At 47.9% G+C, this 20613-nt stretch overlaps 1 protein-coding gene across 3 annotated transcripts in view; it reads left to right on the top strand.

Annotated features, from left to right (window-relative positions):
- The first annotated feature begins 4031 nt into the window (after positions 1-4031).
- The window catches only part of IRF2 (interferon regulatory factor 2), a 79653-nt gene continuing 63071 nt past the window's right edge, over positions 4032-20613 (top strand). Inside the window, exon 1 of one of the 3 annotated variants that reach the window (XM_080659481.1) lies at positions 4032-4262. The gene's annotated coding sequence lies outside the window, so the exon portion shown is untranslated. Of the gene's footprint in view, positions 4263-4360; positions 4532-4590; positions 4651-20613 lie in introns of those variants that run through there. The other 2 variants (XM_080659486.1, XM_080659484.1) reach the window with 2 other exon arrangements.

The raw sequence follows: 20613 nt of genomic DNA, 5'->3' as shown, positions 1-20613 counted from the left end.
GGAGGTAATGCACCCAGAGCTGAGAAGTTACAGATTTTGGAGATAGCACTACGTGGTGGAATCTGAGACTTTGGGCGTGGCTCAGAGCACTCAGAGGGAAGGAACATAGAATGAGAAAACAGGAGGGTTGAGGACAGAATGTCTGGCAACACTATAATTTAGGGGCTGGCCGAAGAGGAGCCAGCCAAGAAACAGAACAGGACAGAGGGAACAGGACAGAATAGAATAGGAAGGCCCCACGGAGGATGGGCAGCACAATGGGCATTATTAAATGTCACAGAAAAGACTGAGCAGTGAGGAGCGGAAATGGCCCTGCAGAAAAATCACAACCGGTCTATCAATTAAAAATACCAACAGGTCTGCTCCTGACTGGGGAGATTTCAGGTAGCGGATTTTCTCCTTTCAACCAAGGGCAAGTCATGATTAATTCACAAGTATTTGGGTGCCCATGCGCTGGGCACCGTGCTGAGGATAAAACAGTGAACATGAGGATGGCTCTGTTTTTCACAAGAAGGAATGGCAGCTGGTTTGACAAGGGAAGGGTTAGGGCTCCTGGGGCCTGGGAGCAGGAGGGGCAGCAGGAAAAGCAGTTTGGTGCCTGATCATAACAGACTTTTTATGTCTTGTCAAGTAATGTGGGCTTCCTGGAGGGGCGGACCTAGGACTGGAATTGAAAATGAAACCTCAATCTTATTGTTGCAAAAAGTGAGCAAGTGCTCTCAATAAAAACAAAGCCATGTTAAAAGAACTCAGGAGCTAGCCCTAACCGGTTTGGCTCAGTGGATAGAGCATCCGCCTGCGGACTGAAAGGTCCCATGTTCGATTCCGGTCAAGGGCATGTATCTTGGTTGCGGGCACATCCCCAGTAGGAGGTGTGCAGGAGGCAGCTGATCGATGTTTCTCTCTCATCGATGTTTCTATCTCTCTATTCCTCTCCCTTCCTCTCTGTAAAAAATCATTAAAATATATTAAAAAAAAAAAAAAAGAACTCAGGAGCTAACTTCAAAGAGCTACGAGTGGCCAAATCTGGGACATTTTAGCCACAAAATAACAATGCTACAAATGTATTAAATTCCATAAACTAAAGTAAATATCAATGAATTTATACTGGGTGATGGGTAGACAGATCGAGAAGGGACAACTTTTCCATATAGCACAATTTGAATATGTAAATAGAGAAAGAATCTTAGAAATATAATACCATCATACTGCAGGCACAGTGTATAATTGTCCGAGAAGAGTATCATCGATGTATGCTAAAATCAGTTGGGGAAAGTATTATGACAAATAGGATATTTGCAAAGTTGCAAAGTAACTCCTGATAAGACACATACTAATAATTAAAAGTGAAAAACAATAATTTGGGGGGGAAGGCAGAAATTTGGCAGACACCACCTTAACGAAGTTATCAAATTTAATATCATTGCTAATGAGACATATTGTCATCATATGTCTGGTATGTTATAATGTACTGAAAAAGGTGCAACTAATTTCTGTGTTACTCTTTTAAAAAAATATGTATATTTTTTATTGATTTCAGAAAGGAAGGGAGAGGGAAAGATAGAAACATCAATGATGAGAGAATCATTGATCAGCTGCCTCCTGCACACCCACTACTGGGTCTCTAATTGCTCTGAAGTTATTTTCTACTTAACTTGGACAGTAGTGTGGCTGTGAGCCTGGAGGGGTCTGAGTTAGGAGACAGGGAGCAGGGCCATTGCAATAACTGAATGAAGCCAGGCGGTGGGGATGGAAAAAGGTCCCGGTCCAGAGATGTCTGGGAGTAGAATCAACAGGTCAATAGGAAACTAAGGATTGCAAGTACAGCAGGTCCTTGAATAACATCATTTGGTTCAATGTTGTTTCATTGTAACGTTGATGAGATACAGCAGGAACTTAACCCTTGTTTATATCCATTAGCCTAGGATAAAATTGGTTGTATACATTTATTTTTTAAATTTTTATTTATTGATTTGAGAAAGAGAGAGGAAGAGAGAGAAACTGATTTGTTGTTCTACTTATTTATGCTTTTCATTGGCTGCTGCTTGTATGTGCCCTGACCGGAGAAGGGACCGGCGACTTTGGCATATTGGGAGGACGATGCTCCGAGCACCCGGCCAGGGCCTTGTAAGAACTTTCATTTAAACCCTCAGAACCCGATGACGATGATGTTCGTGAGGACTTATTGTATGTTGGGGAAAGAAGACATCAAGAATGACTACTGTTTTTTTTTTTTTTTTAATATATTTTATTTTATTTATTTTTTTAAAATATATTTTATTGATTTTTTACAGAGAGGAAGGGAGAGGGATAGAGAGTTAGAAACATCGATGAGAGAGAAACATCGATCAGCTGCCTCCTGCACACCTCCCACTGGAGATGTGCCCGCAACCAAGGTACATGCCCTTGACCGGAATCGAACCCGGGACCTTTCAGTCCGCAGGCCGACGCTCTATCCACTGAGCCAAACCGGTTTCGGCAACTACTGGGTTTTTAATATGGACCCGTGGGTGGGTAGAATAACAACTATCCTGCAAAGTTTGTACAGAGGGTCTCTAATTGCCCCGAGTGGTCACTGCTTCATGAAATAAATGAATGGCTGTGTCAGGCAGGATTATATGCAAGGGGATAAGACATATGTTTGTGAGATCTATTTCTGAGATGCCCACAAAACAGAATCCTAAACCCTCATCTGCCTCCTCACTGCATCTGCATATTTGGGCACTTTTCTTTTTCTAGTCCATAATAGAATTCAGTACTTCTGTGACAAAGAGGGGTGTTGGAGTTACGATTCTAGAAAGGTTTTTACATCTAAATAGCTGTGGCCTCTCAGGAAAGGTCTCTTCTCTGGGTAGAGAAGTTTGGGAGAAGCTTGATGAAACTTCAAGTGGGGAAGAAACAGGTGCAACTAGATGGGAATCCATGTTTTTGAAACAAGGGACCCAAGCCCAGCAGGTCCCAAGTGAACTGTATTAGTTTGAGCTAACATATCTTACCGTGACAGGTGCTACTTTTATTCTTGCATTCCTCCATTCTCCCCATTGTACAGCACGGAAAACTGAGCCCTCCTTTTAAACATGACCAAGGAGGCCCAGCTGGTAAACTAAGGAGGCCTCCCAGGAAACTAGCTCAAGTATAAAGCCTCTTTCCTGGGCCAGCCTCGACCAAGACATTTTTGAGCAAAATGATGCGCATGCCCTCCTGCAGTGGTAAGTTCTGTCGCACAGGCCATCACTCAGTGTGGGAGCGGCCACTGCTGACCTGCCAGGGGAAGGCCTTCCTTATCGCCCTGGGAGGAAAACAGCGCCAGGTGGTGTCTCAGATGGCAGCAGCCCTCAACTGGCGACACCCTCAGCCACTGATAAGGGCTCAAGTGCAGCCCAGGACGCCAGTCCCTCGGCCCAGTCCTTGCACTAACACCTAAGCAATGCCGTCTTGTCAGTTACTTGTTCCTTTGCGTGGACAGCGTTACAAAGGTGACTTAATATTCATTCCGAGAAGAGCGGGTCTCCACCCCCCTTACACCTGCTCCCCTAGCTGGATGGATGGCGAGAGCCCCTTTGCCTCCCAGGACGCCTTCCTCCTCCCTCCTTCCCAACCTCCAGGTGGCCCTTAGGACGGAGAGTCAGGTACCCGCTCCCCTCTCCTACAGCCCCTGGCTTCTGCCTGACCCCAGGCGCGCGCCGCGGCACCCAGGGCGGGCCCCACCCCACCGCAACTCGGGTGTTCGCGGGGCGAGTGTGAGCGCCCCCGGGGTGTGAACAACAGACTCACGCGCAGCCGCTTGTTGCTCCCGAGACATGGGGAAGTGAAAATGAAATAGACTTTTCGAGAAATGATGAAAGCAGCGCTGCCTGCCAATGAACGGCGGCGGCGAACTTCCGCACCTCCCGGCCGGGCCGCCCGCCCCCGCCCCCGCCCCCGCCCCCGCCCCCGCCCCGGTCCCCGCCCCCGCCTCCCGGTTGCACAAGCCGGAGACAAACACTGGGAGGAAGGGCGGAGGGAGGAGGGCGGGGAGCGGGCGGGCGGGCGGCGCGGCCGGCGCAGGGCGGGGGGCGGGGGGATTTCCAGCCTCAGCTCCTCGCAGTTTCCTCTCCTTGTTTTGCTTTCGATCTGGACTGTTCTCAGGCAAGCCGGGGAGTAACTTTTAGTTTTGCTCCTGCGATTATTCAACTGACGGGCTTTCATTTCCATTTCACACACCCTAGCGACACTCAAACCTTGCGGAATTGCACTGGTAGCGTGAAAAAGCACACTGAGAGGTAACATTTTTCAGATACTAGTTGTGACTGTGCGTGTGTGTTTTCCTTGAGGGCATATTTATGAGGATCGGAGGGGACGTGTGTGTGTGTGTGTGTGTGTGTCCAGATGGTCTGACACTGTGTTTTGCAGACGGAGAATGCTGGGGTTCATAAATATTAATACCGATTTTTGGAGGATCAGTCGGCGCTGTTATGGATCATTTGCTTTTAGGGGAAGCAGGTTCTGCTGCTGTTGCTGTTGCTGAGGCTGGAAGGAGGAGGAGGAGGAGGTAGAGAGGGAGGAGGAGGAGGAGGAGGTCGGTGGAGGTTTAATTTCACTTTTGGATTTGCAGATGCGGAGAGGTGGCTCCATGGACACAGACCTGCTCTGTGTGATTCTGCGCCCCAGGTGTGGTGTGTGGGGGTGCAGGTCCGCTGGAGCCGGGCCTCCCTTTACAACAAAATTATCGTGTGCAAGTGTGTGCCTGTGCACAGACGCCGTCGCCTCCAGAGCCGCAGGCGGGGAGCGGGTCCTCGGTGCCCGGCGGCGGCGCCTCTGCAGGCAGCCTCCAGCGCTCAGAAGCAGGGACCCACGGTCCGCCCGCTGCCTGCGCCCCGCGCCTGCGGGAGAGGCGCCGCCCGCCGGGGCCCAAGGAAACTTGCTGGGGCGCCCGCCCGCTGCGATCGGGGAAGGGTCGCGGGCTCCGAGCGGGTCTGGTCGCGGGGCCTGGCCGGTGAGCCCGGCTTCCGCGGGGCTGGGCCGCCGCTCGGGAGGAATATCGCGTCCTCCTTCCCGTCGGCCAGCGCCCGGCCTGGCCCTGGGGTTTTGTCACTGCACTTGTCCTGGCGCGCTGGGGGCTCTGGCGGCGCGTCCCGGGAGGGCGCAGCGCCGGGGGTCATCGGCCCTGGCCGCGGCCTAGCGCCGGGCGCCTCCCGTCCCCGCAGCGCCCCGGGCGGCCTCGCGCGCTGGGCCTGCCCGGCCTCGGCTACGGAGCGGGCGAGGTGGGGGCGGGGAGCCCCGGAGGACCGAGCGGTGCTCTGCTGGCACGCCTGGGGGCCCGCGTCCTCGGGGGACCTGGGGCCGCAGCAGGGTGGGGACGTGAACGCCCGCCCCGCGCCCTCCGACCCCGTTCTGGGTGCCGAGTGGCACTCGCCCGCCCGCCGAACATGGTTGGTGCAAAGCCACGGCCGCCACTTCCTTTCCGCCTGCTCGGTCGGGCTCATCCCCGAGCGCTGCCCGCCGCGGCCAGTCGTGGCGCCCGCCCGCCCTCAGCCGCTCGCAGTGCCCCGGCCTGGGGGTCGGCTCGGCGCGCCTTTCCAAGTTCGGTGGGTCTCGGTGTTAACTCGTCCTCCTTCCCTGGACGCACCCGCAGTGGCCCCGGTCTCAGTGCAGTGGCCGCCCTCACCCCTCGCCCCTTTAGAGGGGAGCGGGGAAGGAGGCTGGCAGCCCGAGCCCGGCGCAAAGGCAGTATTCCCGGCACCGGTTAGGCGCCCGGGTCGTCGGTGTAGGCACGACCCTTGCTCATGGGCACCAAGTGTGACTCCTGGGACAGACAGTAGAGGTTGCCACACCTGAGGGGCTTGGCTTTCACTCGTTTTACACAGTAGAGTTTGGAACTTGGGGACATTTTACCCGCTGCCTGCCTCGCCAGTCTCCTCCCTCCAGTGTGGGCAGTGCTCCCCGTCCTTGTTGGTTAGGGAGTGAGAAAACGCAGGATCGTTCTGTCTACCAGTGGCCTTCTCCACCGGCCTCCCGGTTGCTCTGAGTCGGTCTGCTTTTGATGAATGGCTGGGGAGGGTGGAGGATAGTTACATTTCCTGTTGTGGATTTTCAGGAATCACCAAGGTTGCTGTCAAGCCTGCAGTCATTTATTAGTTTTCAGACCGATTGCAAACAACGTTGGAACTTAGCAGCCTGCAGATCTTGGTGTTCAAGGGCAGGTGCAGACAGGGGTCTGGATGGTCTTGATGTTAGACAGATGCACACTCCCTTACCAGGGCTGGAGGGCGATCCTTGTTTAACTTCATCAGGCAACAGTTTCAGGGTTCTCTAGTTTTTTCAACCCCCAATCTATCCTTCCTTCCTCCCTCCCTTCCTTTTTTTTTTTTTGAGAGGGCGGGGGTGGAGGAGGGGAGGAAGGAAACCTAAAAAATCCTGGAAAAATCTATTTTTTTAGGTAACTTCAGGAGATGGACTCTGTAGAACGTAAACTGGCATTTCTAAGGGGTAACCTTGAAACATCTATTGATTGATGTGGCAAAGTCCGGAATTTCACTGCAATTAGTGAGTGATTATAATTTATAACAGCCTGTTGTGTAAGAAGTTAGATTTTGGCCTCATAGATCAAAGAGTTCTTCTTGTCTGGTATGATTTGTTACTGCTTCCTAATATTAAACATTTATATATTTCATTCTCAATGAGTTGTCTTTTTCCTGTTGACCTTGAAAAGTCAGAGATAATTCCACATATCTCAGACTGAATTACCTGTAAAAATGTCATCGTAATCAAGAGTAAGGGTTTGTAGTTAAATTGGAAGCAAGTTATGTTCAACAAATGGTTGTCAAAAGTCCTGGCAGCGCTGAACTGTGGCCTCACTTTCTCTTCCTCTGCTTTCTGAAATACTATATTAGGCAAATGCCCGATATACCAAAGCTGGTTAAAGGTGTTGAAACTTAGTGGAAAATTTGAAACTTTGGATGTTTCACATTGGATGTGCAATGATAGTCTCATGTTTGCAAGGCCATTGTATTTTTATTCTTAGTATTATTGAGTGTAAGCGCTGTTGTTTTTAGAGAATTTTCATGCAGTTTCCTTTTGATAAAGACCAGACCACTGAACTGTAAATGGGGTATCTGGGACATGGTTCCATTATATGCTTTATACCAAAAAGGGCTTAAAGCAGACAAAGGCCTGTATTCATTTAATAAATTTCCCTAGAACATTCACTATGCCCCCACACAGTGCTAGACTCTGTGGGTTCAACTGGGAGCAGGAAGACAACATCTGTACCCTCTAGAGCAGTGGTTGGCAAACTGCGGCTCGCGAGCCACCTGCGGCTCTTTGGCCCCTTGAGTGTGGCTCTTCCACAAAATACCACGTGCGGGCACGCACGTACAGTGCGATTGAAACTTCGTGGCCCATGCGCAGAAGTCGGTTTTCGGCTCTCAAAAGGAATTTCAATCGTCGTACTGTTGATATTTGGCTCTGTTGGCTAATGAGTTTGCCGACCACTGCTCTAGAGAGATTGCATTCTAGTTAGTGAGCTGTCAGTACACAAAAAACCAAACATAGTAATTATCATTTGGGGTCAGTGCTATGGAAGGTAATAATACTACTTAACAGTGTATCTGATAGTGTTGCTTTGGGGAACAGATGAGGTACTGTGTATGAAAGGAAGTTGCATAAGTTACAGTAACCTACCAATGTGTAAGGCATTAATTTATAGAATTCTATCAGATTATTATTAATTAAAAAAAAAACAGGAAGCCCTGACTATGGATTAAACACTGACTTTCTCTAATAGAATTTTCAGCAAGAAGGGATTTTGCTTATTCTGAGACTACATAAATAATGGTAAGGGATTAAATACGGAATAACTTTTATGTACAGTATCAAAGTGTTTGACAATGAAATATGGTATGTCAGTGATTTTATTTTATTTTTTTTTGGTCAGAAGAAAAGTTAGATGGTAGTCATGGAGACCAAATGATATGGAAATAACAATGGTTGGACCAATGTATTTTCCCTCTTTATATCAGAGAAAGATTTTCCTAAACTCACTGTGCTTTAGTTTGAATCTTCTTTATCGTTGTCTCAGACTCAGTTCACGAGCTGTTACTACAGGTATGCCTTAACTGATTTTAGTATTTTGTTAGGACATCTTTAAAGGGACTCGGTTAACTTGTATTTATTGAATGCTTATTATGTGCCCAACAGTGTACATGTGAAAGTAATGTGAAACATGTAAAATGTTCTAGGGACATTTATATATGAAAATAAAAGAATAGATATTATATATTTACAATATATAACAAAAATACATAAGGTAGTATATAAAAATAGCATAAATTGCTATGAAATGTTAGTTGTTATTAATAATAAAGTCATTTCTTTCACCTGTATGGTGAACATGATGTTCCTGCCCACACAGGGGTCAGAGGTCAGGGCTTTCTGCCTGCCCCATTTGTGCCCTAGGTTTGGCCCTGGGTGTGTGTGATCAGTATTTGCCCCAGGCATGGTGGTCCTCGTGGTGGGAATGAGAGTGAGAAGGTTTGATTAAATCTTGATTTTTCAGAAAACAACAGTAAATTATCTGTAGGGCCCATATTTAAGTCTGAAGCCAATCCTATATAATAAAAGGCTAATATATAGCCAAAACCGGTTTGGCTCAGTGGATAGAGCGTCAGCCTGCGGACTGAGGGGTCCCGGGTTCGATTCCGGTCAAGGGCATGTAACTTGGTTGCGGGCACATCCCCAGTGGGAGGTGTGCAGGAGGCAGCTGATCGATGTTTCTCTCTCATCGATGTTTCTGACTATCTATCCCTCTTCCTTCCTCTCTGTAAAAAATCAATAAAATATATATTAAAAAAACAAAAAACAAAAGGCTAATATACAAATCAGACCAAATGGCGGAACGACTGGTTGCTATGATGCTCGCTGACCACCAGGGGGCAGATGCTCAGTGCAGGAGCTGCCCCCCTGGTGGTCAGCGTGTTTCCACAGGGGGAGTGCCACTCAGCCAGAACCTGGGCTCAAGGCTGGCAAGCGCAGTGGCGGTGGCGGGAGCCTCTTCCACCTCCATGGCAGCGTTAAGGATGTCCGACTGACGGCCTAGGCCCGCGGGGAGCGGGCCTAATCTGTCAGAAATCCCCTGAGTGCTCCTGGACTGCGAGAGGGAGCAGGCCGGGCTGAGGAACCCCCTCCCCCCGAGTGCACGAATCTCTGCACCGGGCCTCTAGTACTTTATATAAGGCACCTGAGGCAACGCACCTGCAGGCAGTGATGGCCACAGGCTCCCGTTGCTGAGTTTTAACCGTCGCCAGGACTTGGCCTGGCCTCACAGGACGCGTGCAGGAGGCCCTGGTTACTAGCATTTTACCTCCAATGATCCCTTTAAAATGATTTCCCCGCTCACCCGGTCCCTCTTTTGACAAATTGTCTCTGAAACAAATTGTGTTTCGTTGGGAAGACTTCATATGCCCATTTTTATTACTCAGAAACTCAAGGACTCCAGTCAGAAGTCCTGATTGATTCGAGAGAACTGGAACCATCAAATCTAGTTGATCTACTTCCAGGCAAAACGTGATGTGTTGGAACAGCCTGGGAAGCTGTTTTCTGCCTAAGCGCGTTATCCTGGGAGGCTTCCTGAGGTTTTGGTTATTTTGAGACTACGTAAATAATGGGAAGGGCTGAGACACGGAATAACTTCTATGAGCCCAGCTTCCTCCCACTGCCATCTGTGACTGAGTTCTGCTTGGGATGCAGGGACCCCAGGACATGAACTATTACAATAACCCAATGAATGCAAACTTTGTGCCCTTATTTCATTTATTTGTTAAATATTTGTGACAACCTGCCATGTCCGGGGCTCTGTGTAGTTGGGGGGGTGGGGACATGAAGTCCAAGTTCAGAGGCCTGGAGTTGTTTTTCAGCTCGTAGTAACTTGCCAATCACTTCCCCTTTCTGGACCTTAGTTTTCACATCTGTAAATTGGGCCTGCATTGTTCTGTCGTCTTTGGACGGGACTCCCTTATGTGTGTCTCAAAATCACCTAGGAAGAGGGGGCCTTTAGAAATCACACAGGAACCTTCAGATTTGCAACTATCTCCAGCCCCTTCCTCTCCTTCCTCTCCAGCCCTAAGGCACAACCCCCTTCCCTCCAGGAAGCCTCTGATAGTCACGGGTATGTCCTCAATCCCTAGCCCTCTGGTGTGTGGGCCAGAGCAAAGCGGAGAGGCGCTGAATCAAGGATCCCCTCCTAGAGCCAAGTCTTTTTTATTTTTTTCGTTGGCTCAGAGGCTGTGTTACGTAGGAAGGTGAGCAGATGGAACCTGTTATCCACGTTTTAGACAGTGCTTTGAATAGGGAATCGGTGGCCGCTCCCTGTTGGCTCTGCCCATGTTGACCTTGCTTTTCGTATAAAAATGGTAGTATTGTTGTGGTGGTGAAAGTTTGAATTTTCCATTCCGAAGAGGCCAGAGGACTTGGGTCTCTTTGTCAAGAAAGGACATAACGAGTTAGGGCTTTGTTCTGTTTGTTTCTGTTTTGGCTCACATTCCTCTTTCTACTTAGTAGTTAGTGTCAATAAGCAAGAAAGAACTAGAGTTGAGCACAAACATCTCTGTCTCATGCCCTGTGCACATGCCTGTAGCCCCATTTTTATGAGAAACAGAAGGCTGTGCTGTTCTTTCTGATGATGGAGTCTAAGCATCTTTATCTCAAGGGCAAGACCCATTTCGTTCAATAAAATACTTTTTTTTTTTTTTAGGATTTTGCATGATCAAAGCCTGTCCAGTTTTCATTAAACAAACACTTTTGAGAGTTAACTACTTGCTGTGTAATTTTCATAAATAATGTCTTTAAAGCAGACTTAGCAGTCTCTGCGGCTGTCTGTGTAGTAGCATTTGATACTCACCAATGTGATCAAGGGAAAGATGAGTTCCAATTTAATTTGTTCTTGAGATTATGAATGTCAGGTTTTTGTAGGATCCAAAGGAATACTTTATAGATAGAATATACTGTCCTGGCCCCATAAACTGAGAATCCTAATTTCTCTCCCCACCCTCCCGCCCCCGCCCCTTAGTTATATAGATGTCAGAGAGGAGGGGAGAGGGAGAGAGAGATAGAAACATCAACGATGAGAGAGAATCATTGATCAGCTGCCTCCTGTACATCCCCTACTGGGGATGGAGCCCGAAACCCAGGCATGTGCCCTGGCCAGAATCGAACCTTGACCTCCTGGTTCATAGGTCGATGCTCAACCACTGAGCCACACCAGTTGGGCAAGAATCTGTATTTCATGAGGTTGACATTTCGAGTGAGAAGGAACTGCATACAAACTGCTTTATTTCAGGTAGTATCTCTAATGTGCTATTTTTAAAGAGAGCTTTTTTGTTGTTGTTCTCCTTACCCTAGAATTATTGGAGACGATGAGAAAATGACAGTGGTGAGAAGGGTGTCCTCACACCTAGGAAGGTGTGTGGAGTGGTGGACTCACAGTGGGAAAGGAACTGAATGGGTGACAGTTGGGGGATGAGGTGATGAAAAGGTAGAGAATAGAACCGTGCTTCCTGAATTCTTGAGCGGGAAAGAGAAGGAATCGGGCAGGTAGATTTTTTTTTTTTGTCTTGCCACGAATGTCATTGAAAGCATTTTGTAGGTGGTGGGAGCAAATTGGTAGTTAACGGATCGTAACGCAAGGGCAAGTTGAAATACTGGAGAACTCCCCACTTCTGACGGTGGAGTTAGGCCTCTTAACTGTGGGATGATGACACTTGATGGGAAAACGGCTAGGCACTGGCCAGCTGGTCACAGGTAAACAGGAGGCTCTGTGAGGCTGTCACTGGGGCATGGCTGAAGCCACCATCGAGGTAGTGTTAGAGCTGGAGAGGATGGAGGAATTGATCTCCCAACCGGAGGCCTCAGTCTCTCCCAAAGTTGCCCTTGAAGGCAGCCATGGTCCCTGAGAGGAAGGTGCATGTTGATGGTATAGATCAGAAATGCTGCACCAGCCCTCGTAAGCCCTCCTCTCTTCCCTCATGCTGGTCTTCCTGCTGCTGTTTCATTTTTGTCGGGTTGTAGGAGGTGACTAGGGAACTGGGAAAATAGAACTGAAGGGCCAATACTGTGCTTCCCTGAAGGGTAGATGGCACACGTTAGCATTGAACTGTGAGTGCCATGACCGGGTCCTGCAGGTCACTGATTTTGAAACGATAAGCTCTCCATCACTCCATGTTGTAGTTGGACTTGTACATTGAAATGAACTTTCTGGGATTCAATTCAGTGTTATATACTCAAAGTCTTACACATGTTAAACTTCCTGTTCCAGTAATTCCATTTCTAGGAACTTAACCCACATGAAGTAACCAGACATGGAACAAAGATTAGGGACAAGGATGTTTATTGAACTAGTTTTTGTTATAGTGGAAACTTGGAAACAACCTAAATACCCAACAACAGGAACACATTTGAATGAAATATGGCACATCCAGACCATGAGTGTAGAAGAGCTTATTAGCTTTGTGTTTTGGCATTTAACGATGGGAAAATGTTTGTGTTACATGTTGAGTGGAGAAAAAGAGGATACTCAATTGTGACCTTAGTGTTACTTTGAAAATGCTCGTATATTTGTGTACACATCCTTAACAAAACAACAACAACAAAACACCGGAAGGAAACATTTGCATGGTGGGATTATAGGAGTTTGGCTTTCTCCCATCCTGGAAACACTTGTATTTTCCACATTGAATACAACAGCACAATTACTTTTTTTTTTTAAATATATTTTATTGATTTTTTACAGAGAGGAAGGGGGGGGGATAGAGAGTTAGAAACATCGAAGAGAGAGAAACATCGATCAGCTGCCTCCTGCACACGCCCTACTGGGGACGTGCCCGCAACCAAGGTACATGCCCTTGACCGGAATCGAACCTGGGACCTTTCAGTCCGCAGGCCGATGCTCTATCCACTGAGCCAAACCTGTTTTGGCAGCACAATTACTTTTTTAAGCAGAGAAATATTCTCAAGACACCTCTCAGGTGTGCGTCTGACCTCACTGCGGGTAAATGGCAGATTGGGGCGAGGGAGCGTGTCTGATGAGGATATTGTGTGTGGACGGGGCCATCCTCGAGCTCTCTCTACTTTGACGTGTGGAGCCAGGCTCTGGCATCAGGGCTTTCCTAGCCGGGGACGTGAGAAGGTCCCGCACAGCTCCTGCCGGCTCATGATCCTCAGGCCGAAGGATCCTTGGTGAGGTTGGGTCAGGAACTGTGAAGGGCCTGGGGTGTTGCGATATGGGCTTTTTATATGTGAATGCTGCGGACACAGGACACTGGGGTAGGAGAAAAGAGTTCTTTACTAATCTTTACAACCAGGTCAGCAGCCGGAGTGATGTTGCCACCTTGGTCCCCAGACCTAGACCCTCTGGAAGCTGATGGAACGTGGGCGTGGATTGTACTCTGTAGGTTCTCATCCCGACCTTTTGGAATTAGAAGGCTTTTACAAACTAGAGGTGTCCCTAAGGTCTGGGCGTCATCTCCTTGGAAATGGACATGCATAGAGAGATGGGTCTCCCTGGCACTGTGGGGACTTAACCTAGGGACGTAGTCCAGGCTGTACCCATTTGTCCCTCTTGAGCAGGTAAGAGAGGTGCAACTATGTTTTTGGATCAGAGCAATTAGTGTAGACAAATGGCTACAGATCCAGGTCTTGTGTCTCGCGAGGAGTAAATGTTCCCAGAGGCAGTGAGTGCAGACATTCCCTATCTTTCTATCATTTACATTCCTGTGCCACTGGAGCGCAAAGGAATCCAGGGACGTCTTATCCCGTCCCTCCAACCTCTACAGGTCTCCCACTGGAGGAGGACTTGGTGTGACTCAATCAAAGTGACCTCTGACTTTTTTTATAACTGAAGAACCCTCTAAATTTGTAATGTTTATCTGAAAAAAATGTTTAGAATAGCTTTGATCCTTTATAGCTACCGGAGACATTTTTTGGATGGTTATGAACTAAGGTTAGGCGTGGCTGTTAGGAGTTGAGAGGCAGAGTGCCGAAGCACAGCCAAGAAAGAAGAGAAAGTATTGATGTGACAACACCGTCCAATAAAAATACAGTTTTTAGTTTTTTTTAGTAGCAGTGTTAGAAAAGCAAAGAGAGGTAGCTGAAATTAATTTAATAGCATTTTATGTTACCCAGCATATCCAAAATATTATCATCTCAACATGTAATTAATATAAAGACTTCAATGAGGCAATTTATGCTCTTTTTTTTCCATTCTGAATCTTCAAAATCCAGTGTGTCTTTTACGCCCACGCACATCTTACTTCAGCCTGGGCACACATCAAGAGCGGAATAGCCACGTGGCTGGTGGCTGCCATAGTAGACAGGGCGGGATTAGCAAATGCAGCAAGGTGTGAAGGGAAGTATGGGGAGAAGTTGTAACACGGACAGACGGGCGGGAACCCAGCCCAGAAGGACTGAAGGAGAGGCGAGTTACAGTGGTTGTTTTGGTTATAACTGTGCCTGCATCTCGCTGTGCCTCCACCGACAAGCCTTTGGCTGTCTAGTCAGCCTTAAATAATAAAATGCTCCGAATTTCTTCAGAAGCAAAGCACCGTGTGCGCCATTCCTATGGTGATCCGTCACGAGCGCCTTGAATCTTTCCTAGCCTCTTGGACTGTTACGACACCCTTGACTCCTTGGGTTTCTCCACGGATAACACCTACATGGCAAGTTACTTGAGAGCTAGGATCGCGTTGGGTTTCTTTACATTCCCTCCCGTGCTTGATACCAGTAAGAACTAGATAAATATTTGTGGATTTGATTCTGAGCTGTAAGCAAAGGTTAGCTGAGGCGGCTGACTTACAGCTTGGAATGGTTGGCACAGATCTACTTGTGGTGGAACCTAATGGTCCATGCGTTGAGCACATGGATGTTGGTATGTGTCGTTTTGTGTTAGGGATTTCAATATCCACAGGGTGAAAAATGGTTCGTTTTTTTTTTTTTTTTTTTTTCTTGTGTACCTAGGCCTTTAAGAAATCTTTATCAGTCTATTCCTTTGACATTTAAGTTCCAAGGATACTAATACCTCCTTGTACATAAATAAGCTATGTTTGCTGATAAACTGGAGATAAACATTTGGGAGCTACTGCTGTCTTGGTGGGTTAGTTAGTTATTAACAGTAACATTGTTATTATCAAACTAGAGGTCCAGTGCACGAATTTGTGCATGGGTGGGGTCTGGCCGGCCCGGCCCCCATTGGTGGATCGGGGCAGGCCTTTTGGGAGGAGGAGACAGTGGGAAGTTGGCCGGCCAGCCCCACCCCCCAATCAAGGGGTTCTCTGGCCTCAGTGGGTGTCATAGCGACTGGTCGTTCTGGTCCTTACGGCGTTCGGGTCACTGGCTTTTTAGATATAGATACTCAGCCCCGTAGCATCTAGGCAGTGAAATTCTTTTGAAATCAAAAAAGTATTTCACAGTTGCCTTCATTTGTTCTCTTGGACTGTAATTCTTGGGTGGAAGCAACGGACTTATCCACAGAGCCAAGGCAATTTATTTTGACTGAAGCCCACGTAAGAACTGCTTAGGTAGCATTTCTCTGCGAGATTAAATACGACCTTCACTGAATCATGTTAGCAGGGCCAGCAGCTAGAAAAATAAAGACTAAACCAAACCTTCAGCAAAAAAATCCCAGCTGCTCAGTGGCTCAGAGCTTGCATGATTGCTTTCTTCCAATGAAAACACCGTAGAGTAGATTTAAGTGAATTCTGCTGGGTTTGGGGATTTGCAACTGACGGAACAGGAAAGTACAATCTTACTTTAAAATAGTAATCTTGAAAGTAAATCTTTATTGACTCTTCAAAGATTTTGTTTGTGTGGAAAAACTTAACTCATGGTCATGGTTTCCCTGACCTTTAAGGCTAATGTCTTCAGGGTAGAATGAGGGTAGAGAATTAGACTTGAGGTGTCGTCCCAAGAGGACGCCCTGAGCATGTGGGGTGTTCTGGGGACTCCCAAGGACCCACACAGATGGCCTGCACCCCTTCTCTCCGTTGCTAGAATGAAAGAGGGAACTTGGGGGGCCTGGGAGGCCCCAGTGGGGAATGTAGATGAACTGTTATTTCCATTTTGGGATGTGGTCATACTGCTATTGGAGAAGTCAGGGTGAATTTAAAATATTACTGGAGAGGATTTGCCTCTCTCACAGATGCTTTTAATACATTAAGACTTTTTTTTTCTTCAAAGATAGGTTGCAATTTGGGAGATGGGGCAAAGAAGGTCACTCAACTGGACTTTTGGTCATTCATTCAGTCAGTCATCTATGTAACAGGCATTTATTCCATGCTAACTACACGTAGAAGGAGGTGTTAACAGGTAAAGAAGCAATCATCTTAGCTTTGAGTTAGCTACGTAGAGGATCTGCATTGCTTCTAGTCAGGAGCCTGATTTATCCTAATAAATATAAAGCAAGATAAAACCGAACCAAGCAGCTGGGGACTGTGACCGCCGTTCCAGAAGGGATTCTAGGTATCTGTGTTCCAGGTTCTTCCCGAGGCCGCAGGGGTTGTCTCAGGCTGTCGGGCCGATGCACTGTTGGCCAACTGTATACATTGTCTTTCTAAAAGTCAGGTTCTTAGCAAATCACTGCACCAGCGTCACACACTGTTTTGTTGTTGTTGTTGTTGCTGTTTTTCTCAGTTGGGCAGGTGGACTTCAGCTGCGGTCTGGTGTCCTTCGTCCGTCAGGAAAACCATGTGGGTCAGCCCTGATGGTGGTCTGGGTCCCTTCCCCTCGGCGCAGACACTGTACCCAGCAGGCCAGGGCGCTAATGAGGACTGTACTATGCTCAACCCTCCCCGGGGGCGGTGCCCGCAGAGGCTTTCTCTCAGATGGTTTGCGATGACATCACCATGACAGGGAAATGGGCCCTTATTTAATTTTGAAAACCCATCCCTAATTCATATTCTCTCTTTCTCTCTCTGTGTGTGTTTGGCCAGTGAATGCTTCCGGTTGCCTGGAATGAAAGGATAATTATTGTCCATAGCAGGACTGAAGGAAACAGTGGCAGCAAGTGGTGAACTCACAAACACAGGTCGAGTGCTTTTGTTGCTGTGGGAAAAGTTACATAACAGACAGCTTGGCATGATAATCATCTTTATGCCCTCCAGGGGCGTTCAGTGCCCTGACAAAGTTGTGCAGCCCTCCTCACCATCCATCTCCAGAACCTTTTCGTCATCTCCTCCAGAAACTCTGCACATGCATGAACAAGAGCCCCGCCTCCCTCAGCCCCCAGCAACCACCGTTCTGCTCTCTTTCCCTATGAATTCGACTAGGAGCCACATGTAAGTGGAATCAGGCAATCTTTGTCCTTTTGTGACTGGCTCATTCCACTTATCCGAATGTTTTCCAGCTTCATCCACGTTGTAGCATGTGCCAAAGCCTCATTATTTTTGAGACAACACTATTTCACTGTTTTCTTTATCCGTTCACCTGTGGATGGGCACTTGGGTTGTTGTTATCATCTGGCTATTGTGAGTCAGGCTGTAGTTAACGTTAGTGTCAAATATCTGTTGTTTGAGTCCCTGCTTGCAGTTCTTTTAATCCAGTGGATCATAGGGTAATTCTCTGTTTAGTATGTTGAGGAACCCCCAAACTGGTTTCCGCAGTGGCTGTACCAGTTACATTCCCATCAGTAATGCCCAGGGGTTCCGATTTCTCCTTATCCTTCCCACAACTTATTTCCTCAAGGTGGTATCTCGTTGTGACTTTTACTTTTATTTCTCTAAGAGCTAGTGATATGGAGCATCTTTTCATTTGCGTCTTGGCAGTTTATATCTCCTTGGAGAAATGTCTATTCCAGTTCTTTGTCCATTTTTGAACTTAATATTTGGGTTCTTTGTTGTTGAGTTGGAGGACTGAGTCATTCTTTTTGTGGGTTCCAAAGTGACATGCTCGTGTGTGGCCTGGAAACCGGACAGGTTCTCCCTCATTACAGGATATGAAGCGAGCGGCTCCAAAAACATGGTTAAAATTTTGAGATGTTGTAAGGCTGATAGAGCACCTGCAGAGGAGGTAAATGATACTGAATGAAGTAAGTCAGGGTGGGAGGGAAAATGGGGAATCACAGCATATCAGAATTGGACGTTTCCTTAGAGGTTATCGGCAGCTCCTCCATTTCTTCAGCTGGAGAAACCAGGTATCCGGCCCACGGTCACGGGTCCAGAGTACGTGCCCGGTATGTGTTGTTGAACTAACTCTAGAGTAAAAGGTTAATTTTTTCTGTTCTGATTGATTTTTTTCCCTAAAATTTTTAGCAGTGCTTGAATATTATATTGTATTAATTAATATGTATTAATTATAACAGCCGCTCACCTGGTTCCTTCAGCACCCGGGGCTCATGGAAAACACTCCAGGCTTGATCACTTTTGTGGTGTTCGAGTACAGTGAGTAAAAATGGCCTCCACAGCCTCTGGGGTCAGGAGAATTTACCCGCAATACATTCAGTAATAGTTCCATACTGTTACATGAGTGGATGCAAAAAATTTATTGCTGTAAAAACAGATCTGTTAATTGAAATCCATAGAAGCACTTGTGTATTTTTTGTGAATTATCAACAGAATGAGAAACCATTTATTTGCTTTGATAAGAGCTGTGGTAGATGAAGAAATTCAGTGAACTGTCACAGCTTCCCAGTAGCGAATTTATTATTGCTTTACTGCACAGTCTTCTCAACTTTTTCATTCCACTCCATCCTTTTGAAAAGTTGGTCTTTACTGAGTAACACAGCCCGGCCAGGTAGCATGGATTATAACTAAGAGTGAGTTATAAATAATTGGGAAGGAGATACATATTGTCTGTGTTTGACAGAAGGCAGTATGGTAGGAGGAATTACAAAAACGTGTATTCCCTTCAGGCTCGGGGTCAAGGCTTGAAAAAAGATCCTTAAAATTGGCCTCAAGTATAGATAAGAGAATGATGAAATTAAGCTGAAGACTTCTTCCTGTGAACAAATATATATATATTTTCAAATCTATCTTTATTGATCTCAGAGAGGAAGGGAGAGGGAGAGAGAGATAGAAACATCAACGATGAGAGAGATCGGCTGCCTCCTGCACGCCGCCACAGGGGATCAAGCCCGAAACCTGGGCAGGTGCCCTGACCGGGGTCTAACTGTGGCCTCCTGGTTCACAGGTCGATGCTCAGCCACTGAGTCACGCCAGCCAGGCTGCAAACAAATATTTTAAAGAAAACTCACAGGAGGATTAATCCCTTCTGTAGACATTGTTGAGCTGCTGTGTGTGAAGCCTGGGCTGTGGAGATGGAAAGTTGAACATCTCCTGTTCTCCTACCACTTAGCTAGACGGGCAGGCAGGTAAATACTCATCTGTAGACAGAGAAAGAATGAAACATGTGCTTAATAGAAGCACAGCAAGGAAAAGGCTGCGGGAGGGAAGGGCAAGGAGGGGTATCTGTGACCAGAGAAATTGGGACGCGCCACCCACCATGAGAAGGAGGGAGTGTCCCTCGGGGGCAGATGGGTGAGCCCGGCATCTTCTGTTGAAAGAACAGCAAGAGCAGAAGCGTGAAGGGGTGACAGCCCCTGCCTCCCTGGGGCAGGGAGAGCTCTCCGGTGTGGTGGGAGCAGTGTCAGAGGGGGTTCCTGGTGGCCCCCCAACTTCCTTCCGGGCACATGCCCCTGTGTGTACCAGCAAGGAAGGCCTTGGTTCTGAGGGTGGAGCAGGCGTTGGGAGGAGCTGGTTCCTTTGGGAGGATTGGAACCGTTCCCCCTTACCTTTTAGAAAAGGGTTGCTGATGGCTGTTGGCAGGTGCGGGTGGCAGAGCTGTGTTAGGGGGAGGTGTCAGGGTGTGCGTTGTCTCGCAGGGACACGATGGCTGAGCTTTGGTAATAACCAGGCCTGGCCTGGCAGTGCTTTCACAGGCTCCTAAGAGGAAGTGATGCGCGAGCACAACAGTGTTTTCCGTCCTCTCGTTGGTTGGTTTGATTTGGTTTATAGAGGGCAGTGATTACGAACAGGTTAGCAATACTCAAGTGAGGTGGCAGTGGGGACAGTGGTCTTTAATTCCGAGGAGACACCCGAGTCAGGGAGCCAGGAGGGTGGCACGGTGCCCCGCAACCACGCCTTCGCACAGCAGGCATCTTTAGGACAGGGCGCCCTGGTGGCTCCGGTCTTGGGGCATCTCAGCAGGGGGACTGGCCTGTGGGGTGCGGAGGCTCCTCCCGGCCAACCGGGGGGGCGCTTGGCAGCTTCTCTGAGTGACACCACGAGAGGGCTGGTGTGTGGAGCCTGGGTCAAGCCTAAGCTACAGGGACTCAGGGAGCCCAGGGCAGCCAGGGGCATCCCCAGGGCTGAGAACGGCGCCACCATCCCTGCGGCAGCTGTAACAGCGTGGCCATCGGGCCGCGCTGGTAGCGTTCATTGGGTATTTGCTGGGGTCTTCACTTCATTGTGGGGATACGGTTTGAAGGCCTTGTTCAAAGCCCTGGAGAGTTCTTTGCTGTGTTTCAATATATCACGCTCTACGTCTATGACCCGTGACTGACTTTTTTGACCCCATTATACGTTTCGGAGTGCCCGTTCCTTACGTGAGGGCTCAGCAATGCCCAGGACTCAGTGCGTGCTGGCTGAGTTACAT

The sequence above is a fragment of the Plecotus auritus genome, assembly GCF_963455305.1.
Source record: "Plecotus auritus genome assembly, chromosome: 3".
Taxonomy (NCBI): Eukaryota; Metazoa; Chordata; class Mammalia; order Chiroptera; family Vespertilionidae; genus Plecotus; species Plecotus auritus.
Note: the sequence above shows the minus strand (reverse complement) of the source record. Positions and strands in the feature narration are given on the sequence as shown.